This window comes from Polypterus senegalus, chromosome 6, assembly GCF_016835505.1.
Source record: "Polypterus senegalus isolate Bchr_013 chromosome 6, ASM1683550v1, whole genome shotgun sequence".
In the NCBI taxonomy this organism is placed as follows: Eukaryota; Metazoa; Chordata; class Cladistia; order Polypteriformes; family Polypteridae; genus Polypterus; species Polypterus senegalus.
The window spans coordinates 94,906,999-94,917,014 of NC_053159.1; the positions used below are offsets into that span (position 1 = coordinate 94,906,999).

Below are 10,016 nucleotides of genomic sequence, written 5' to 3' on the forward strand. Positions count from 1 at the left end.
GTGTCAAAACCCCTCTCTGTCCATCATTTCTATTTGACAAGGCCTATCCTTGCTCCCTGCTAGCTCTACTCTTGCTACCATTATTTACAGCCAAAGAGTTCACATTCCCTCTCAAAGCAAGGGGCCCATTCTTTCTCCAGCTCTCCTGCATGTCTAACCTTTGGCTTAATGATCTATTGGTAGTTTCTAGCTCATGAAGAATAATAAAAAATATGTAAGCATAAGTCTTTTTAATCCTTGCTCTTACATCTTAATGCTTAGTGAAATATAATGTTTACTTTTCTCATGTGCTTATAATACTTTTCTAATACGTAGAGATTATGAATTTTAAGAATACATTTTTCTATTAAGTCACCTAGACTTGTAGATCCTGGGACTATCCCAGCTATCTACTGACACGAATGCCATATGTCTTATTAGGAAGTATAAAAGTATAAACACTTCTCAGACAGTCATTTCATTAGCCAAACAGAGCAAGGATCACAAGTTTTGATGCATGATTCGATTTACAGGAAGGTGGCTGCAGTCCTAGGGTTTCCACATCACCCTCAAATGTATTGTGTTGTGAAAGTCCAAAGTACTTCCCCTGGAAGCTTCTTTTTCTAAATATGTAGTGCCTTTACAAAACAAAAACTGAAAGAACAGTGCTTTCTTTCTTGTATTTTATAACTACACACAACTTTGCTTAATGTAAATGTAATAACTTTCAGTAGAAGCTGAATGTGGTATAGCGGGTCTGCGGCTTCAAAAATAAAAAGGGCCAGGTTTTTTAACCATATAGCTGTGTCATTCTCTGTGGGCGCGACTGCACGACCGCGGGGAGTTAATGAGGTAGTTGGAGCGAGTTGCACCTGCACGTGTGGGTGCGATCGTTCTCGATTTCCTCATTGGCTTCCTGCGGCGTGTGATTAAGGCGCTGCACCCACGGAGATGCGGGGATGTACATATACGAATCGACACCAGGAAAGGGGGAGATATAGATGGATAAATGAATGCATCGAGGTGGAGAAGAGTATGATAATGGAGGTTAAAGGACGGGAAAGGCAGTCTAAGCAGGAGGATCTGGCCACCTAGAAAGAGCAGACAGAAGGAGCTGTGGCCCCGCGAAGGAGCGTTTGTTGGTGGCACTCTATGTGCTAGTGGGGTGAGCAAGGCAGGTGTCCTCCCGAGGGATCCGAGGAGTGACTACGGGAGCACGAAGGATGAAGGGAGGAGAGCCAACCTTGACGGTTTGGCAGTGATGTCCGTAGGGAAGCCAAGGCGGAGGGTGGCTGAAGGAGCTCGTTGCTGTTGAGTCTCCGCTGGCTCTGGGTGAGCCGGGGAGAAAGAGAGGTGGAGGTGGGCCGGAGAGTAATGAGAGAGACTGCATTTTAACTTCTGCATTTTTAACCTCGGGTTTTAGCGGATTTATTTACTGTTGTTTTAATCCCCACTGAAGACTTGGTTTTTATGGATTTATTGAACCTGATGCACTGCACTTTGGACACTGTTTGATTGGTTTTAATAAAAGCACTTTTGGATATATCCCCTGGCTTCATGTGAGATTTGTCCTCAATTGTCAGCTCATCTCGGTGACATTACCGACAGTATCAGGTTCATGGCTCCCATAAGGACGTCGGGAGCGTGGAACGGACCCGCATCGTCACACTGAATTTTAATTTAGTACAGACTTGAACGACTTAGCAGCTAAAAAAAAAAGAATTACTGTAAAGAGCAACGGCGCCAAAAATGGCATACATACTTCCTAATAAAATGCTTTATCCTTTTAGGTCTTTTGTTTGCCTATTCCTACAACCGAGAACTCATTTTTTGTGCAACCTCCAGTCATTTTAAGTATTCAAGGGATTTGCAATTGTAAAAGTAAAGGAAAAGTGAAGATCAAAGCATGTTTTTGTCTTTCCATGTCAAGTTTCAAGACGATGATGATGTGATAGAAATAAATGTATTATTTGGATGCAAATAATACACTGCTGAATATAGCCTGCATGCACATGAGATTTACTACATGTACTTGTATTTTTAAATAGTTCATCTGTTTCAGATTAGGCAGGACACATAATGGCTTCCCGTTCACACTATTTACTACTGTTTTGTAATGTTAGCCCCCGTGGAAAAAATCAGAAAGACGCAAAAAAAGGTTTGGCGTTCCACCCCATATATTAACAATAAGCTCTTCCTAATAAGGATCAGGCAAGATAGTAGTCTACAAAGACTGAGTCCAGATTGCCACAGACTGTGGGAGCCAAGTGGTAGGCTTTATATGCCAAGGACAGAAAGAGGAGGGTCCAGTGGGACCGGGCGGAAGTGAGGTCAGTTGGACAGCATGGTACAGAGACGGATGTGGAACACGGTTGGTTTTTAGGTGTTCTTTCCTTCATGTGATCTGCAGAGGTGCAAGTAGAGATATTAGTACACTTTGTCAACTCTTTACCCTTATCTAAGCCCCTTGACTGCCTCCAAAGCACACGTGTGTGACACCCCTTAGCATTGCTAAATAGGTCCAACTGAAATGCCTCCTCAGGACTAACAGATTACACTTTATGAGGAGTAGCTATAGTACATAAGCTAGAGAAAATAAAAAAACACTTATTTAAAATAAATTGATCTTAAATATATGCATGGATGCAAAACAGGAAAGCAAGTACACCCATCCATTATAAAAACTGCTTGTTCAGGTCAGGGTTATAGGGTGCCCAGGTAGCACAGGGAGAAATTGAGGAATGAACTCCAGACTGGACACTAGTCCATTGTAGGATATGCATTTGCACAAATACCACACATTCATGGATGGACACCTAGGCAATTTGAAGGTGCCATTTTAAGCAATGCATGTCTTACAGATGTAGGAGGGAAATTGAAACACTGGAGGATAAACACATTCTGACAAGGGGAAAATTTGAGATTCCACACAACCTATGTGCAAGACCTGTGCCCATACTTACTTTTTTTTATTATTATTTATTGTTTGTTTGTTGTCCTTGAGTGCTTAGAATGGCACCTTGTATGCATAAAATGTATTATTATTATTATTATGTTAGAAGTACTCCTAGGAATTCCACTTAAAGTCTTTCTGCTGATCGAATGCAGAGCTCAGCGTACTTGTGCGACATTTCATTGTTGCATCCATGAGCACCTCTGTGTTGATACAGTGGTATCACTTGTGATTCATACAATGCATCCGGAAAGTATTCACAGCGCATCACTTTTTCCACATTTTGTTATGTTACAGCCTTATTCCAAAATGGATTAAATTAATTTATTTCCTCAGAATTCTACACACAACACCCCATTATGACAATGTGAAAAAAGTTTACTTGAGGTTTTTGCAAATTTATTAAAAATAAAAAAACTGAGAAATCACATGTACATAAGTATTCACAGCCTTTGCTCAATACTCTGTCGATGCACCTTTGGCAGCAATTACAGCCTCAAGTCTTTTTGAATGTGAGGCCACAAGCTTGGCACACCTATCCTTGGCCAGATTCGCCCATTCCTCTTTGCAGCACCTCTCAAGCTCCATCAGGTTGGATGGGAAGCGTCGGTGCACAGCCATTTTAAGATCTCTCCAGAGATGTTCAATCGGATTCAAGTCTGGGCTCTGGCTGGGCCACTCAAGGACATTCACAGAGTTGTCCTGAAGCCACTCCTTTGACATCTTGGCTGTGTGCTTAGTGTCGTTGTCCTGCTGAAAGATGAAATGTCACCCCACTCTGAGGTCATGAGCGCTCTGGAGCAGGTTTTCATCCAGGATGTCTCTGTACATTGCTGTAGTCATCTTTCCCTTTATCCTGACTAGTCTCCCAGTTCCTGCTGCTGAAAAACATCCCCACAGCATGATGCTGCCACCACCATGCTTCACTGTAGGGATGGTATTGGCCTGGTGAGGAGCGGTGCCTGGTTTCCTCCAAACGTAACGCTTGGCATTCACACCAAAGAGTTCAAGCTTTGTCTCATCAGACCAGAGAATTTTGTTTCTCATGGTCTGAGAGTCCTTCAGGTGCCTTTTGGCAAACTCCAGGCAGGCTGCCATGTGCCTTTTACTAAGGAGTGGCTGCCATCTGGCCACTCTACCATACAGGCCTGATTGGTGGATTGCTGCAGAGATGGTTGTCCTTCTGGAAGGTTCTCTTCTATCCATAGAGGACCTCTGGAGCTCTGACAGAGTGACCATCAGGTTCTTGGTCACCTCCCTGACTAAGGCCCTTCTCCCCAATCGCTCAGTTTAGATGGCCGGCCAGTTCTAGGAAGAGTCCTGGTGGTTTTGAACTTCTTCCACTTACGGATGATGGAGGCCACTGTGCTCATTGGGACCTTCAAAGCAGCAGAAATTTTTCTGTAACCTTCCCCAGATTTGTGCCTCGAGACAATTCCTTTGACTTCAGGCTTGGTTTGTGCTCTGACATGAATTGTCAACTGTAGGACCTTATATAGACAGGTGTGTGCCTTTCCAAACCATGTCCAATCAACTGAATTTACCACAAGTGGACTCAAATTAAGCTGCAGAAACATCTCAAGGATGATCAGGAGAAACAGGATGCACCTGAGCTCAATTTGGAGCTTCATGGCAAAGGCTATGAATACTTATGTACATGTGCTTTCTCAGTTTTTTTTATTTTTAATACATTTGCAAAAACATCAAGTTAACTTTTATCACGTTGTCATTATGGGGTGTTGTGTGTAGAATTGTGAGGAAAAAAAAATTAATTTAATCAATTTTGGAATAAGGCTGTAACATAAAATGTGGAAAAACTGATGCGCCGTGAATACTTTCCAGATGCACTGTATATGCATGTTCATCCACTCTTGGGGCAATAGACCATTTTCAGAAGTATCTATGACAGCTTCCTGACACTTTCTTGCTGGGATTACCAACTTCCTGCTGAATGGTGGTCGGCCAATACAATGGAGCAATTGGGGCTGTTGTTCATCTGTTCTCCCAAAAATCTTCCCAAAATGACCATTGCATGTGTTACAAAATTAGTGGAGCACAAAATATCATGTAAAAAATTTGAAAATGGATAGAAATATTTTCATGAAAATGACCTTTTCAACTGTGAAGGTAACTGTTCTGCGGTGGGTTGGCACCCTGCCCAGGATTGGTTCCTGCCTTGTGCCCTGTGTTGGCTGGGATTGGCTCCAGCAGACCCCCGTGACCCTGTATTCGGATTCAGCGAGTTAGAAAATGGATGGATGGAGGTAACTGCTGTCTTGTTAATACTATTTTTCTAGATGGCATCATATGCCATGCTAATTTTTGAATGGGACAATTTTCTTTTGTTCTTTGTACGTGATTAGTATCAAACTTGTTAAATATGGAGATGTCATAGATCAATGAGGAAAAGAAAGGAGGCACATTTCCCTACAGGTTTTGTCTAGCAGTTTGCTAACCTACACTTACATGTGGTCTGTTGACATTTATTCACTACAGTTGCAGATCTTTTGTATACTTATTTGTTCTGTTACCCTTTTGTGTTTTGATATTTATTTACCGTAGTTGCAGATCTCTATAGTGAATGTTTCGATGCTGGTTATCACCCCGCCAACGCAGCTCCACTCAGCTCCAATATTTATGTTTATGGCAACGCAAGAGATTTAAACACAAAGTGAATAGTGTGTAATGTGCTTAAATTAGTCAGCCTGCAGTTATTAGTGACAGCAGATATCACTTATATTTAAAGATATGATAACTTGATACACAGTAAGGGTAGTCTTATTTTGCTTGATCAATCAATCAATCAATCAATCAACCAACATTTATTTATATAGCACATATTCATACAAAAAAATGTAGCTCAAAGTGCTTTACAAAATGATGATGATAATACAAATATAAAATTGATGGCTAATGTACTACCTGCAGTGTCAGATTGCTTTTGTTTTTCGATAAAATGATATTTGTAATTCATCCAGATGCTCCTCATCTTGATGCCAGCCCCGATACAAAAGTCTTTGATCCATCGTTATATCCATGCTTTGGGCTTGCCAAAATAAAATGTACAGATGATGAGTGTGTTTCAAGACACATAGAGCTCATCAAAGGTCAAGCTACACTTAAAAAACCTAGAAGTACTTCTGGCAGGTGCAAAGTCAACTGGTCAAAACCGGACTGTGACTTTATTACACACACAAAGGGAGACATCGCTGTGCAGAGAGTATGGAGGGATGATGATGACACGATCTTTAAAATGAAACATCCGTTGGAAGTGTACTACTTTAGTGTCTACATGGAAGAATATATAAAATCACTAAATAACTGTATACTTATGGGCATTGAAAGGAGTGTTTCTTTTAATGAAATATCAAGATGAATCCAAAGGGACAACAGTCTAGTGTGATTATTTTTTTTTTTCTAAAAATTGCTTCTGTAAGATATTTTCTTACAAAAATAAAATATTCTGATAAATCCATGCTGTTTATTACATATTTTTATCTATTTTAATATTTACCGGAATATGTTTAAAAGGTTTGAAATTGGAGGCTGGCATTAATATCTTTAACTTGGTCAAAATTTTTAAAAAGTGAGGCAAGACTTTAATTAAACAATATCATTTATTTAATTAAATACATTAAAGTTGTTTAAATATTAAATACTACAGTTGCACACAGTTAATGTATAAAATGATGATAAAATAATTTCTGTTACAGAGTGCAAGTATCTATTAGATTGACATTAGTTCTTGACGGCTGATTCTTTGTTAGTCATGTAAGTGGTACAGTGGATTTTAATAAAGATTGCATTAAAAATCATTCTGTTAAAACATATAAGCATACTGATGGAGGAAGTGCATAACCGTGGTCTGTCACACACTTTTCCCATGCCCATTTCTGATGTGCCAATCGAAATGCAAGAGATAACAGGCAGACATCTCTCTGCTCGGTCATGCACAGAAAGCCGCCCTTGTTTCCCATCTCCCCAGCTGTTCCATTTAAAGTGGGACGGGACAGGGCCAATTTTCAAACACTTATAATATACAGATGGAAGGTAGTCATTCTCAGTACAACGCAGACTGCACACAAAAGAGCTACCTTGATTAACACGAAACACTGAACCTTCTTCACGTCTTAACTGTGGGAGTCCATTTCTTTTTTTTCACCATTATCAACTTGAAAATCATAATAACTCAGATAATGGTTGATTTTGTTTCAAAGTAAAACAAAGAGGAACAATACAGAAACTCTTCGACTTGGCTTCAGACATTAATATAAGTGGATATGCGAGATCTCAGCAAGCAAACGCTTCCGACTGTGAAAGTGGCCTATGATCTTAGCTTGTACGCCATAAAGCACAAAAACAACTCGAACTAAACCAGCTGTTTGCATGAATGCAGCTTGCTTTACCGTTACCTCATGTGTTGTGGTGGGGAGATGTATTAATCTACTGTATATATTGCCTAAGGGCATTCAAGTTTCTGAACAAAAATTGAGAAATGGTTGATTGTGACATGCCCATCACAATTGCAAAGCTGTATTTTCCACCATGATCAAAAATGGAACATTAGCAACACTGTCATTTAGTTTGACAGAGAATGGCTTATTTGTGACGTGCAGGATTTGTTACCAATATTGTCCATCTCTGCCAAATTGTCATTTTCTTCCAAGTTCATTGCTGCCCAAACCTTTGGAAAATATTGTCATCTTTCCAAGGATGTACAAGATACAATAAATTTATTGTCATATATACAGTAAAAACACATGTTAAAACCATGTAATGAAATTCTTACTTTGCTTGCTCACCTTCATATACAAGACAGAAAAGGCAAAAAGTATTACAAAAAATAGCAATTACAAGATTACAAAGTAAAGTGCACAGTGCCTGATGACATACTGCAGCAGTCAGTACATTTATGAGGCCATGAGCTGTGGTTTGGATTGACTTTAACTTTTAGCTTTGTTCAGGAGTCTATTACTTGTGGGGAAAAAATCTGCGTCAGTCTTGTGGTACGTGATTTCACACTTTTGTAGCGCCTCCTTGAGGGAAGCAGCGTGAATAGCGTCTGTTGAGGATGTCTGTTGTCTTGTAATTATGTTGTGCGCCCTCCTGATGACCCTACTAGCGTAGATGTCCTGTAGGGAGGAGAAGGCTGCTCCAGAGATGTGCTGTGCAGTTTTAATTACACGCTGAAGTGCCTTCCTTTCCTGCAAGGTGCATTACTGTGCCATACAATAATAGAGCAGGTGATAACACTCTCTATTGTACCACTGTAGAAATTGGTGAGAATTTTGGTTGGCATGCTAAATTTCTTCAACTTCCTCAGAAAGAACAGTCTTTTGTGTGCTCGGTTAATGAGTTGTGTATTATAAGACCAAGTCAGATCCTCGCAGATGTGGGTTTGAAGATTTTTACTCTCTACCTCAGCCTCACTGATATAAATGGGAGTGTGCTGAAGCTTCCTCTTCCTTGGGTCAGTCATCATCTCCATGGTTTTATCTGTATTCAGGGAGAGGTTGTTTTCCTGACACCAGGCCATGAGTCCTGCCACCTCTATCCTATAGTCTGTCTCTACCCCTCTTTAATCAACCGTATTACTGTATTGTCATCAGTAAATTTAATGATGCTGGTGTTGTTTTGAGAGGCCACACAGTCATAAACAGGGTGCAGAGCAGCGGACTCCGCACACAGCCTTAGGGGCAGTCAGTGCTGATTGGTCTTGTGCCTGATGTCTGGTTTCCCAATCTGACGGACTGGGGTCTGTCTGCAAGGAAATTCAGCACCCAGCTGCAAAGGGATGTCAGTCCAAGGGAGACGAGTTTATCGCAGTTTCCATGGGACAACTGTACAGAGTGGTCCAGATCGTCTGGATGACTTTGATTTATGTGGGGACGATTCTTCATGTCGTCAGTTTGCACACTTCTCGATGGTCTGGGATTTTTCAGGTGATTTTTTTCAGGCCTGTATGGTTGAGTGGCCAAACGGAAGCCACTCCTTAGTAAAAGGCACATGGTAGCCCGCCTGGAGTTTGCCAAAAGGCACCTGAAGGACTCTCAGACCATGAGAAACAAAACTCCCTGGTCTGATGAGACAAAGATTGAACTCTTTGGTATGAATGCCAGGCGTCACGTTTGGAGGAAACCAGGCACCGCTCATCACCAGGCCAATACCATCCCTACAGTGAAGCATGGTGGTGGCAGCAGCATGCTGTGGGGATGTTTTTCAGCAGCAGGAACTAGGAGACTAGTCAGGATAAAGGGAAAGATGACTACAGCAATGTACAGAGGCATCCTGGATAAAAATCTGCTCCAGAGCGCTCATGACCTCAGACTGGGGTGACATTTCATCTTACAGCAGGACAACGACCCTAAGCACACAGCCAAGATGTCAAAGGAGTGGCTTCAGGACAACTCTGTGAATGTCCTTGAGTGGCCCAGCCAGAGCCCAGACTTGAATCCAATTGAACGTCTCTGGAGAGATCTTAAAATGGCTGTGCACCGACGCTTCCCATCCAACCTGATGGAGCTTGAGAGGTGCTGCAAAGAGGAATGGGCGAATCTGGCCAAGGATAGGTGTGCCAAGCTTGTGGCCTCATATTCAAAAAGACTTGAGGCTGTAATTGCTGCCAAAGGTGCATCGACAAAGTATTGAGCAAAGGCTGTGAATATTTATGTACATGTGATTTCTCTTTTTTTTTTTTTTAATAAATTTGCAAAAACCTCAAGTAAACTTGATGCGCTGCGAATACTTTCCGGATGCACTGTAGAACTTGTTAAACTCATCTGGCAGTGTGGCCTGGATTGCTGTAGCCCACAGCGCAAGCCAATCTCTGCCTGAATCCTATCTTCTGGTAGATGCTAGCCAGTCAGGACAGCTCAAAAGCTCTCCTAAATCTTGGTAAAGTTAAAAGTAGTTTCCAAAATTTAGGAACACTGATAAAATCCCAGTAATCCTGCTCCTAAAAGTAGGCCCAAATTTGCATCACTTGGATTTTTAAGTCAGTTTTCATACTCTGAGACACTGATAAATACGGGCACTAGAAGAACACCCACAACTCTGAATATGAAAACAAACAACACAACTTCTC

The 10,016-nt window shown here is 41.2% G+C and overlaps 1 long non-coding RNA gene across 1 annotated transcript in view; it reads left to right on the top strand.

Annotated features, from left to right (window-relative positions):
- LOC120531289 overlaps window positions 1-10,016 on the top strand; it is a 53,338-nt gene that overhangs the window by 17,104 nt on the left and 26,218 nt on the right. The window lies entirely within an intron of this gene.